This window comes from Prionailurus viverrinus, chromosome C2, assembly GCF_022837055.1.
Source record: "Prionailurus viverrinus isolate Anna chromosome C2, UM_Priviv_1.0, whole genome shotgun sequence".
NCBI lineage: Eukaryota > Metazoa > Chordata > Mammalia > Carnivora > Felidae > Prionailurus > Prionailurus viverrinus.
This window is the reverse complement of record NC_062569.1, coordinates 41,322,948-41,337,032: the sequence shown is the minus strand read 5'-3', so window position 1 is coordinate 41,337,032 and position 14,085 is coordinate 41,322,948. Positions and strand designations below refer to the sequence as shown.

The following is a 14,085-nucleotide window of genomic DNA, read 5'->3' as shown; positions in this document are numbered from 1 at the left end:
CTTACCTTACTTGATTTCTCTGGGCATTTGGTGCTAACTTCTGAACTCTTCCCTTTCATTATTTTCCCGTCAACCCAATCCCTGCGGTTGATTCCCCACTTCTCACTCATTCCCAGTCTATTAGATTTCCTCCTGTGCCATTCCTTATGCACTGATGTTCCTCAAGTTTACATTGCAGGTTCTCTTTTGGACTATCTAGCTGTCACATAGCAGGAAATTTGGGGATACGTGGAGAATTTTTAAAAATTAACTTTTAATGTATTAGTAAACAGCATGTGAAAAGTCACTAAAGCCAAACACAGCTAAAACACGTAGAGGTTTCTGGCTACTCTACATTTTCGACAAAAACAAGTAAAGGAAAACTTGCTGGGGTTTTTGTTTGGAATTTCATTGAGTCTATAAATCAGTTTGTGGAGAAATGATATTTTAACAATACTGAAACGTCCAATCTGAGAACATGGTATATCTTTTGTTTTTATTTATTTATTTAAAAAAAATTTTTTTAAACGTTTTATTTATTTTTGAGACAGGGAGAGACAGAGCATGAACAGGGGAGGGTCAGAAAGAGGGAGACACAGAATCCGAAACAGGCTCCAGGCTCTGAGCTGTCAGCACAGAGCCCGACGCGGGGCTCGAACTCACAGACTGCGAGATCATGACCTGAGCCGAAGTCGGCCGCTTAACCGACTGAGCCACCCAGGCACCCCTATCTTTTGTTTTTAATTTCTGTCATCTAGGTTTTATAGTTACCAGAGTAGAGAGCTTTTACACATTTTTTCATAACCATGTTTTACTAGATATTTGATGTTTTGGTGCTTTTGTACATGGCACTTTTAAATTCTATTTTCTATTTTTTTTGTTTCTAGTATATGGAAATAAAATTCATTTTGTGCATATTGGTTTGTATACTATCACCTTGCTAAGTTTACTTATTCTAGTAGTTTCTTTGTAAAGTCTTTTGAGTTTACAATTGAGTACACACAATTGTTGTTGGCAGATAAAAATAATTATACTTTATAATTCCCAGTCTTTATGGATTTGCTTTTTTCCCCTTGCTTTTTTTAATCGGATAGGGTCTCCAATATTATAGTGAATAAAGTATTGGCAGCTGGGGCGCCTGGGTAGCTCAGTCAGTTAAGCATCTAACTCTTGGTTTCAGCTCAGCTCATGATCTCATGGTTCATAAGTTTGAGCCCCACCTCAGGCTCCACACTGACAGCACAGAGCCTGCTGGGAATCTCTCTCTCTCCCTCTCTCTGTTCCTCCCAGCTCTCATTCTCTCTCTTTCTTAAAATAATTAAGTAAATTGAAAAAAAAAGTATTGGCAGTAGATACCTTCGCTTTGTTCCCAACTTTCTTTAAGGTGAGATTTTTTTTCATATTTCACTCATATGTGTTGTTAGCTTTATGGTTTTGGTAAATACTTTCAGTCATAATGAGAAAGTTTGACACTCTTCTTAAATTGCTGAGATTTTTACCAGTTTAAATTTAATTATATGATGTTTATGCATCTGATGATAAAGTAATATGGTTTTTCTCCTTATTCTGATAGGCTGGTGAACCACATTGATTGATGTGGAATGATATCAATCATAATGTTTTGTTTGTTTTTGCTGGGTTATTTGATATTCTGTTAAAGATATTTACATTTATGTTCATGAGTGATTTTAGTCTGTAATTTTATCTTCTTGTAATTTTCTTGTTGTGAAATCAAGCCAAATCTTACCCAGTGGTCCGCTGGTAAATGTCCAATCATTAGCTTTCCAGGGAGATAAAAGGCTTTGGTTTATAGCGGTTGATGATTACCTTGGTGAACAAAGTCCCATGACAGCTGATTTCAATCTATCATGTGATGTCACTGAACGAACAGTTGGGAAGACAAGTTCATACTTCATTCTTGTTAGCCTGTGCAAGCTGGCTCCAGCATTCCACTGCTCTGACCAAAAAAAAAAAAAAAAAAGTTCAGAATTGTTCTGTCATGCTTTATACTCGATAATTGGTGCAATATTGGTATTTCCAAGTCTGCTTTAAAATTTTTTTTACTGGTCACAAGGTTTTGAATAGTTTGGTCTTATGACTCCTGAAATATACATATGTTTTTCTTTTTCTTAATGTAAAAAAAAAAAAATTGCCCTTTTCTGTGAAGACCATATCATCAGTTGCACTGTGTCTTTCAAGAGAAGTGCATAGTTAGTATGTAAATGACATATTGACATATTCCAGGATAAAGAAAATCAAATGAAGCAAAAAGCAAAACGAATCTTTATGATCCTACTACCTGACAAGGACATCTGTAGTTGGCTAAATAATTAGCAGTGGATTTTGTCAAATGCTATTGGAGAAAGATTTATGTTAATAATGGTTCATTTTGTTTTACGCTAAAACACTAGTTTAATCAGTGGCTGACTTTCTCTTTAGCTAAAACATTAGCTAAATCACAGTGGGAAAATAAAATCCAGAGGTGGAAACTAATTGGAAACATTGCTTTTAGGTAATGAAGCACTTATGCATCCATTTGGGGGATTCATTAAGTGTTAGTTTGGGGAAGTTTTCATATAACTCAACTGAAAAATGCATAATTGTGATTGAGATGTATAATTACCAAAATATGAGTACAAGGGAAATCTGGCATTTCATTTCATCAAACATTCCATCAAAATTTGACTAAACTTTAGGGGTCCAAAAAATAAAAAAGATGAACAACAATGTATTCCACTACTTCAGGAACCTAGCAAGGAACAAACACATTTAAACTAATAACAACACTAACAGGTGATAAGGGCAATTAATGAGATTTATAAAAAGTGCTATAGGAACACAATGTGAGACCAATACATTCTTTCTAGGTGGGAGACAAAGTCTATTGATAGTGTTATTGTCTGTCTGTCTGTTTCTCTCTTTTTCTCTGCCACACTGCTCCCCATCAACAAATTAACTATTTTGAAGATGAATTTTAAAAAGTGTCAAAGTAAGAAGTTGCTGCAACTGAGATCAAAGAGGTTGTTGCCTGTTTTCTCCTCGAGGATTTTGATGGCTTCTTGTCTTACATTTAGGTCTTTCATCCATTTTGAATTTATTTTTGTGCATGGTATGAGTAAGTGGTCCAGTTTCATTCTCCCGCATGTCACTGTCCAGTTTTCCCAGCACCTATTGCTAAAGAGACTGTCTTTTTTCCATTGGATACTCTTTCCTGCTTTGTTGAAGATTAGTTGGCCATACATTTGTGGGCCTGTTTCTGGGTCTCTGTCTGTTCCATTGATCTTTGTGTCTGTTTTTGTGCTAATACCACACTATCTTGATTACAGCTTTGTTATATAGCTTAAAGTCCAGAATTATGATGCCTCTAGCTTTACTATTCTTTTTCACATTACATTGGCTATTAGGGGTCTTTTCTGGTTCTCTAATACAGCTTGAAGTCCAGAATTGTGATGCCTCCAGTTTTGGTGACATGTCTCCCAAGGTAAGGGAAACAAAAGCAAAAAAGAACTCATAGGACCTCATCAAGATAAAAAGCTTCTGCACAGCAAAGGAAATGATTAGCAAAACTAAAAGGCAACTGATGGGATGTGAAAACATATTTGCAAATGACACATCAGATAAAGGGTTAGTATCCAAAATCTATAAAGAAGTTATCAAACTCAACCTCCAAAAAACAAATAATCCAGTGAAGAAATGGGCAAAAGACATGAACAGACACTTTTCCAAAGAAGACAATCAGATGGCTAACAGTCACATGAAAAAATGCTCCACATCACTCATCATCAGGGAAATAGAAATCAAGACCACAATGAGATACCACCTCACACCAGTCAGAATGGCTAAAATTAACACCTCAGGCAACAACAGATGTTGGCAAGGATGTGGAGAAAGAGGAACCCTTTTGCACTGCTGGTGGGAATGCAAACTGGTGCAGCCACTCTGGAAAACAGTATGGAGGTTCTTAGAAAATTAAAAATAGAAGGGTGCCTGGGTGGCTCAGTAGGTTGAGCATCAGACTTTGGCTCAGGTCATGATCTCACGATTTGTGAGCTCAAGCCCCACATTGGGCTCTGTGCTGATGGCTCGGAGCCTAGAGCCTGCTTCAGATTCTGTGTTTCCCTCTCTCTCTCTGCCCCTCTGCCGCTCATGCTCTGACTCTCTCTCTCAAAAATAAATAAACATTAAAAAAAATTAAAAATAGAATGACCCTATGACCCAGAAATTGCACTACTATGTATTTCTCCAAGGGATACAGGAGTGCTGTTTCAAAGGGGCACATGCACCCAATGTTTATCACAGTACTATCACACACACACACACACACACACACACACACGCACGCACACATAAAATTATATAATGGAATATTACTCGGCAATCAAAAAGAATGAAATCTTGACGCCTGCAACAATGTGGATGGAACTAGAGTGTATTATGTTAATGAAAATCAGAGAAAGACAAATATCATATGACTTCACTCATATGTGGAATTTAAGATACAAAATAAATGAACATAAAGGAAGGGAAGCAAAAACAATACAAAAACAGGGAGAGAGACAAACCATAAGAAACTCTTAAATACAGAGAACAAACTGAGGGTTGCTGGAGGGGTTTTGTGGGGGGGATGGGCTAAATGGGCAAGGGGCCTTAAGGAGGACACTTGGTATGAGCACTGGGTGTTATATGTAAGTGATGAGTCACTAAATTCTACTCCTGAAATCATTATTACACTATATATTAAGTAACTTGGATGTAAATTTAAAAAATAATAATGATAATAAAAAATAAATTAAAATTTAAGTAACCAAAAAAAAATATAAAGAAGGGTCAAAGTATCCCTTCTGTAAACCAGAGGAAGTTACTTTTGCTCCAAGTCCTATTGTTTGCTTTTAAAAGGTGTGCTCAAGTCAAATGAAGGGGCATTCATTCCCAGTGGGATATCTTCCTTTGGAGAACTCCAGAAACATTACCATTGTTGAAGAGCTCCTCAGCAATAAGTGAGCATAGCACATTCATGGTCAATGAATACCATTCTCCTAGGAAAGAGACAATGGATATCTGAAAGGTGAAGTTGTTTTTCTAATGATAAGAAATGGAGCAGTCTCAGAATTTTCCAAAATAATCTTGTTTATCGATTAGGATAGGTTTTATCATATCTTTATACATGATGATTGTTAAAAGAGCTGATGAGATATTTTCCAGAAATAGCCAAAGTTTTCCCAGTGCAAACTAAAAATGCAGTGTCACTTGTTCAAACACAAGTAAAATTTCAAGATGGCAGTAGCTGCACATTAAACCCAGTACAGGGGTCTGTATTACTACATAGTTCTCAAGCCCATGAAGCCAGTCCTGACCAAAGGGCAGTATCACTTTATGTACTGGAGCAAGCTAAATCTTTGTCATTTGGTTTAGAATGGGAAACCATAAGCTTTGAAATGCAGCAAGTGTGGGTCTGAATACTACTTCCATCACATGTTACCTACTAGATGCTGGACAAGTTATGAAATTTTCCATGTTCCTCACTAAAATGTGGTCATGAAAACTTCCATTGCAAGTTCTAATAATATACATGAATAAACATGTGCATTATCTTCTAGTGACTTTACAAACAATTAAAAGTATTATAAAAAGTTTGTGCAAATTAGTGGCTTTACAGTATTGCTGCTAGTTTTAGAAAAATAATTATTAAAACAATCCATTCGTTTTTAAAAAATTTCCTTGCCTTTTGTTGACATCCTTCATTTTGGTTGTGAGCTACCAAATACAAGTTAGATCACTAAAAAATCATTTTAAGACCAGATTTTACGATATTTAAATAACAGTTATGGAGTTAGGATTAAGAACATAATATCATGTGAATTATATATTCTGCATATTATATTCATTATTGTAACATTTCACCATTATTTGGGGGATTCATAGATAGTCATTTAATTTACATTGTATTCAACAATTTAAAATATTACTTATTAAAACACCATAGTACTAGCATAAAAACAGACACATAGATCAATGGAACAGAATAGAGAGCCCAGAAACAAACCCACACAAATAAGGTCAATTAACTTATGAAAAAGGAGCCAAGAATATACAATGGACAGTTTCTGCAATAAATGGTGCTGGAAAGGGGTGTCTGGGTGGCTTAGTCGAATGATCGTCCAACTTTGGCTCAGGTCATGATCTCACGGTTTGTGGGTTAGAGGTCCGCGGTGGGCTCAGTGCTGACAGCTCAGAGCCTGGAGCCTGTTTCGGATGCTGTGTCTCCCCCTCTCTCTGCCCCTCCCCTGTTTATTCTCTCTCTCTCTCTCTCTCTCTCTCTCAAAAATGAATAAATGTTAAAAAATAAATAAATAAATGGTGCTGGGAAAACTGGGCAGCTACAAGCAAAAGAACGAACTGGACCATTATCTGATACCATGTAAAAAAAATCACTGAAGATAGATTAATGACATGAATGTAAGACCTGAAACTGTAAAACTCCTAGAAGAAAACAGTGGTAAGCTCTTTGACATTGGTCTTGGTGATGATTTTCTAGATTTGACACCAAAAAAAAAGCAACTAAAACAAAAATAAACAAGTGGGACGACATCAAGTTCCAGAGCTTCTGCACAGCAAAGGAAACTATCAACAAAATGAACAAGCAATCTACTGAATGGGAGAAAATATGTGCAAATCATATATCTGATAGGAAATTAGATAAAAGGGGGCAAGGTAAGCCTAATGGCAAGCGGAAGGAAGGTAGAAGATGAAAAGACAAGCTACAGACAGGGAGAAAATAACTGCAAGCCACATAACCAACAAAGACCCATATAATATATTTAAAAATTCTCCAAACTCAACAGTAAGATAAAAAAAAAAATGAATTAGAAAATGGTAAAAGACATGAACAGATATTTCACTAAAGAAGATATACAGATGGCAACTAAGCTTATGAAAAAATAGATGTTCAACATCATTAGCCGTTAGGAAATATAAATTAAAACCACCATGAGACATTACTATATACCTATCAAAATGGCCAAAAGAAAAATGGTTACCACATAAAATGTTGCAAAGATCCAAGAAAACGTTTCACTGATACAATGCTGGTAAAAAATGCAAAATGATACAGACACTCTCGAAGTTTGGCAGTTTCTCATAAAAGAAAAACATGCAACTACCACAGAATCTCAGGCATGTGTCCCAACGAAAAAGAAATGTATATTCACACAAAAAATCATAGCAGCTTTATTCATAACAGCCAGAAACTAAAAATAATCCAAATGTCCTACAACAGATGAATAGTTAAGAGCAAAGTGTGTGGTACGCGTACAAGTAATACTACTCAGCAATAAAAAGAACAAACTATCGGTACATATGCCTTTGGTGGATCTTCAGGGAATTACATGGAGTAAAAAAAGCCAATCCTCAAGGTTACATACTGCATGATTCCATTTATACAACACTTTCAAATAAAATTTTAGAATGGAGGTCAGATTCCTGGTTTCTAGTGGTAGTGAGGGGGATAAGGTATATGGGACAACTGGAGGTAGGTGGGCGTGGTTATACGGGGGCAATATGAGGGATATTTGTAATAATGGCTTGTTCAGTATCATGACTGCGGTACTAGATATACAAACCTACAATTGTAATAAAATTGTATGCAACTAAATCCCCCCATATACACCCACGTGCGTGTGCGCATGCACACACACAGGAGTGTAAATAAAGCTGGAGAAATCTAAGTAAGATTCAATAGTATCAAGGCCAATATCCTGGATGTAGTGTTAAACTAGTTTTACAAAATGACTAGCAGGAGAACTGGGTGAAAGGTTTAAAGATTGTTCTATATTATTTTTTTTACAAAGCATGTGAATCTATTATCTCAATAAAATTCATTTAAAAATGATTTGTGTATGGGGCGCCTGGGTGGCTCAGTCGGTTGAGCATCTGACTTCGGCTCAGGTCATGATCTCATGGTTCATGGGTTCAAGCCCCGCATGTCCGGCTCTGTGCTGACAGCTCAGAGTCTGGAGCCTGCTTCGGATTCTGTGTCTCCCTCTCTCTCTGCCCCTCCCCTGCTCATGCTCTGTCTTTCTTTCTGTCAAAAATAAATAAAACATTAAAAATTTTTTTTTAAATGATTTGTGTAAATATTTCTCCTAGAGCCTCCTTACAGGAACTCTGAGGTCAAATTAGGCATCAGATTGCTGCTAGAGAAATACCATTATAAAAACTCTCCCAGCCCAGTGTTACCTCCTGGCCACATTCAGTAACCCATCTAAAGTATAAAACACTCTTATCAAAAACCACAATACCATTCTTAGATGCAAGAAGTGAGATTCAGAATTGTTATGTAGCTTTCCCAATGTTGCATGATGATAGAGTTGAAATCTGAACCTGGCACCATCTAAACACAAAGTCTATTTTTTTAAAAAAAAATTTTTTTTTTCAACGTTTATTTATTTTTGGGACAGAGAGAGACAGAGCATGAACGGGGGAGGGGCAGAGAGAGAGAGGGAGACACAGAATCGGAAACAGGCTCCAGGCTCTGAGCCATCAGCCCAGAGCCCGACGCGGGGCTCGAACTCCCGGACCGCGAGATCGTGACCTGGCTGAAGTCGGACGCTTAACCGACTGCGCCACCCAGGCGCCCCATCCTGTTATTTTCTTAATTAATTTTAATTTTAATAGAGGAAGACTGTGGGAAAAAATGTGTGCCTTATATATAAACAGAAATGCTTCAAATCAAGTTAATGTTTCTTAAATAAACATGTGTGCGTCAATGGGCTCATAGTGGCGGTGGTAATTCTCTTAGTTTAACAGTGCCCCCAAATTATGAGAATTAGACCTATTGGTCAAGGTATGTCAGATTCCCAAAAGGTTTCAGTGCATTGAATTTATTTACCAAGGGCTACAGTTCTAACCAGCACGTACTGTTTATCACAGCAAAATTTAGTGGTTTTGAGAAGTGTGGACATTGTAGGGAACGCCAATCTCCTGTGACCTGAAGACTTCTGCTATGAGTTAGCACAGACCCAAATTGATGTCAAAACGAGCCTTTTTCCAATGTTTTTTTGAAGAGACCCTGTCAAAACCCTCCTCTCCCTTATCAGACAAGCCCGTCATCTGAGTGATAAATGCAGAGATATGCGGGATAAAACACACCTGGTAGCAAAGAACCAAACAACTCGCCCCCGAAACATTATATTTATTTTTTCCTAACTGGACAAGTCTTAGCTTCAGAAGCTTTAAACAGCTAAACGTGAATACATTTTTCATGATGGGGAAAAGGTAAGAAAGGACTAGTTTCAAGAACAGAAGGAAGCAGGTGATTCCACTTTAAGTCTGGGAGTCATCAATTTTCAAAGATTATGAAATTCTTGCTGAACGATCAACGAGCTTATTCTTAGAGAGGCTTTGTTGCTCTCTTGGTTCCCTACCAGGTAGTCAGAAAAGAAAATCATGCCCCATGCCATTCACCAACACTCCCACACCTTCTCCCCATCTTTCCACCCCTTGCAGCCCCTTCCAGCAGATGAACTTAAGGTTCAAGAACATGCTGGCTGCCACCATGTGGCAGATACATGTATCTGCATAGAAGAGGAAAAAAGTCTTCATGAAAACTAATAAACACAAAACTGAATCATTTCAGAGGAAAAATAATTTCATTATGAAAGTGAAAACAATCAATCAATAATATTATTTAAAAAATGTAGTTAGAGGAGTTTTGATGAAACGTCCTATTTAACATGTCAGCATGGGAAAGAGAGGTAAAAGCCGTAGGTAATTCCTCTATAACCGGGTACTATTATACTAGCTGCTCCGGGTCCCTTTTTCTAGACACTGCATATCCCCTCGTGGACATGGACCACATTTCATCTAGAGGTTATGACAGAGGGATCCAGGCTTTTACAAGATGACCACCCCCTCATTCCACAGTCAGTTGCTTCAGGGACCATCGAAATCAGGGAAGCCAGGCTGTAATGAGAAACAAATACCATACAGAGAGGCAAGAAAGAGAAAGAGGAGATATAATGGTTCCATCAAAATACTACAGCTAGAAGCAATACTTAATTTTTGGTCCCTACCCCAGAATAATTAAGTCAGAGTCTCTTTGGGTGGAGCCTGGATTTTTTAAAACTCCCATCAGACTAAGTTAAGCAGCAGCTAGGGTTGAGAATAATGATTCTAGATAGATTCTGAAGCTCAAACGCCATTTCCCATCTGGAGCCTGGAAAATACCTCAGTATTCATTCAGTACATTACTGTTAACTAACATAGTTCTTCTGCCAAAATTTTAGAATGTAACATGAGTGCTGCAGAGAGATAGCAAAGCAAACGGCAAGTATATACCATTTTATTTATTATTTTTTTAATGTTTATTTTTTTGAGAGAGAGAGAGAGAGAGAGCGAGTGAGCGAGGGAAGGGCAAAAAGAGAGGGAGACACAGAATTCAAAGCAGGCTCCAGGCTCTGAACTGTCAGCACAGAGACCAATATGGGGCTTGAAACCACAAACTGCGAGATCATGACCTGAACCGAAGTTGGACCCTTAACCGACTGAGCCACCCAGGCGCCCCAAATATATACCATTTTAATGCAATGTTACATCTTAAGAAGTTAGTTCAAAAAGAAGTCTGTCATATACCTACAGTGTGATTCTTTTGGCCAGAGGTTTTAAAAAACAAGGAAAAAGACTTTGTAGTCCATGTAATGGAATTTCTTTAGAAGTCTAGGTTTCAGGCCTAAGGCATGCTAAACTTCATTGTTATAGACAAAACAAAGCAAAACAAAAGCCTGCTTACAGAATAGAAGTTAATGGCAGAGTCCTAACAAAAACCCTTTTACCTTACTGGGCTGTTGTAGCAAATAAGTAGTTGGGGAAAGTGTTGTATTATTTTTCACCTACATTTTTATCTGCTTTTTTATTCACTATCCACATTATCTTTGCCATAATGTTAAATGAGGAGACAAAGAGCCAAGAGGTGAATAAAAGAATTTTCTTTGGTCCTTATTAGCTCATCAGAGAATTCAGCTTCAGTTTATATAAACTATGAGGAATCCAAATTTGTCTTGGCTCAATATATTTCCAAAATACATTCATGTATACTATTTTATCTGATCCAAATTTTTTAATAACAAAGTGTTTGTATATCTCTTCATTTGAATATATATACAATAGGGGCACCTGGGTGCTTCAGTTGGTTAAGCATCAGACTCTTGATTTCAGCTCAGGTCATGATCTCCAGTTTGGGAAATTGAAGCCTCGCATCATACTCCATGCTGACAGTGCAGAGCCTGCTTGGGATACTCTCTCCCTTGCTCTATGTCCCTCCTCCACTCATGCTCTCACTCACACAAAATAAAGAAATAAACTTAGGAAAAAAACTTAGATAGATTTAAAATATATGGGATCTTAAATCTATTTACCTTTTATCCTTCACACTTTTCAACATCCTTGTCTAGCTGCAATTTCAAATATTTTTTCTCATTCCCTCTGAGCATCTGTCGCCAAGGAATTTCAACACAGATGAGAGAGTTTGAGTCTCTTCCCCCAATGATTCATTTCTGCTTTCTCCGTGAGTAGAAGACAGTATGATATTTCCCAAGTTTCCTCCTCCAGAGACCAATGCCAATCATTGCTTCATGTGATTAGCTTTCCCAGATGTGGATGAAACTCATATTTTCATCAAATTTACCTACCCTGTATTTGGGAACCATGTGCACTCTCATTGAGTACACTTTAGGGGGAAATGACCATCAGAAATTTATTTTAAAACGTACCTCTTTTCTGAAAAGAATCATCTTCCCAGTGTTGATTTTGTCACACTTACTGGAAAATTTCTTTTGGCTTCTTTTTTCCCTTTCAAGCCTTAGGCCAAATTTTTATCTTTTTCATTCTTTGATGAGCGTCATATATTTCTTCTGGCATTGGCTCTAGCTTTTTGATAAACACTAGAGGATTTAATCAGTTTTGACACAATCTCTCTTTATCTTATTTTTATAAACTCCTTCTGTTGTTCCAGAATTCTGTGCATCCAAAGTAGGAAGGTGCAGTACTGCATCACTCAGCTTTGTTGTAGTTCACCTTCCCTCTTTCCCTGCTGAGGACGAATTACAGTGATACACGCAAAGGGAATCTTGGTAGAGTTCAGATTGTGTCTACATCCACCAATTTGCCGGGTTTGGAAGATAATCATACTGGTATAGTAAGTCAATCCAACATCTCCTTAATTCAAACAATAAAAAATATCACCACGCCTTGATTGTTTAATGAGTTTGTGAATTTTTCTCATGTTGACACAGAAACCAGTTACTTTCTCCTTCAAGGTTCTCTCTGTGTATCTATCTGTCTACATAACTAAACAACTTTCTCTACGACATGTTGTACGTTGAAATCAGGATCATCACAGTCAGTTCTTTCTTGAAATACGGTTGTTGTACATTTTGTTTAGTTGGTTGTTGTTGTTGTTTTTAAATATCACATTTCAATTCTCTTGAAGCTTCCATCAATAACAGCAAAGGAAAATTTTCTCTCAGTTCTCAAGATTGTTTAGAACACAATAGTGGGCTAATGTACCACTTTACTTTTCATGTGAAAAATTCTTTAGCATAGACTAAGGCTTTTCGTTTTCCTATTATTTTGTTTCATTGCCTTATTCTAATGATTTATATCCCAAAATATATACCACTTTTTTTTTGTTATTTTCCAAGAGTTGAAATTTATCTTTTGATGAAATTTTAATATGTCAGTAGCTTTATGAGTTTCTGCAAACCTTTATGTTTATTTTCCAAGAGCTAGAGAAGTAAACATTGACAGATGGGGAATTCTTTCATCTTCTTATAAACAGATTCACTGTTTTCAAATAGCCTGGAACTTGTCCAAAATATATAGATAAGGAAGATTTTAGTATGTTCTTATACTGGAGGAAAAGTGTTATATTGCAGAAATTATTGATTCTATTAGCTGAGAAACAATCACCATGTAATCTAAACAAATAAAACACAGAAGTATCAAACTAGCCAGGCTGAAAAATCCAAAAGAAAAGTGTTCTTTCCAATGTTATTTTAAGAAACCTTCATTCAGGGGCAGCTGAGTGGCTCAGTCAGTTCAGCGTCCAACTCTTGTTGGGCTCACGTCATGATCTCACGGTTTCATGAGTCCAAGCTCTGCACTGAATTTGCTCCTCGGAACTCTCTTTCCCTCTCTCTCTACCCCTCCTCCATTTGTGCTGTCTTTGTCTCTCTCAAATAAATAAAGAAAACTTTAAAAAAGCCTTCATTCGAATAACTATTCAATTGTGAAATATTCACCAAGTGCTTATTAATTACCTTCTGTGCCAGAACTGTACTAATCCCTGGCCACAGATTTGAAGAAGCCGCCCTCATGGGGCTTGCAGCCCTTTCTCTTTTAATCTTCACAAAGATTATTTAAAACATGAAAGTTGGCATTATTATGTCAATAATACATAAGAATAAAGATTCAATGTCTTGTCCATGGCCAAACTGGAACTCATACCTCCATATTCCCTTTGGGGGCTTTTTCATATATAAAGATGCAATGTTATTGTCATGTTTAAAAAGCCATGCTATCAAGATATTAAGAATAAACCGAGAAAGAAAATAAAACAGATGGAATCATTTGTTTTCATTCCTTTCACTTGGGTAATTTATACTCTGAATTAATGTAACTTGATTGCCTATTTTGCAGCAATCTCTTCTCCAAGCAAAAAATCCATTGTTCCCTACTTGGAAACTTGGGGCCTTCATTCTTCAAATAAATAATTAATTTATAAATAAATATACTATGCTTGCCTGTACTGCAACCTCTTCCAGGATAATGAAAGAACCAGTACAGCCTGTCTGGAACCTAGCTGGATATTCTTTCCGCTAAATCCTTTCCCTGTTTTCATCTCTTGGCGCATCTGACAGCAACATTCCATCCTAACTAAGCTGCATGCCACAGGCTCTGTTGGGTTTGCCTTTCTGAAGCCATAGTGTCCCCAGTTCTGTGGCATTATCAATCTACTTCTCATGCACAAGGTGACATAGCCATTCTTTGGCCCAATATAAATATATTATCTCCTTTCCACTGTAAAATTGTTACCCACCCACTCCAAACCCT

The 14,085-nt window shown here is 37.1% G+C and overlaps 1 long non-coding RNA gene across 1 annotated transcript in view; it reads right to left on the bottom strand.

Annotated features, from left to right (window-relative positions):
* The window catches only part of LOC125175323 (uncharacterized), a 32,373-nt gene that overhangs the window by 1,401 nt on the left and 16,887 nt on the right, over window positions 1-14,085 (bottom strand). Inside the window, exon 2 of the long non-coding RNA XR_007155753.1 lies at window positions 1,807-1,936. This is a non-coding gene — a long non-coding RNA (uncharacterized LOC125175323). The remainder of the gene's footprint in view (window positions 1-1,806; window positions 1,937-14,085) is intronic.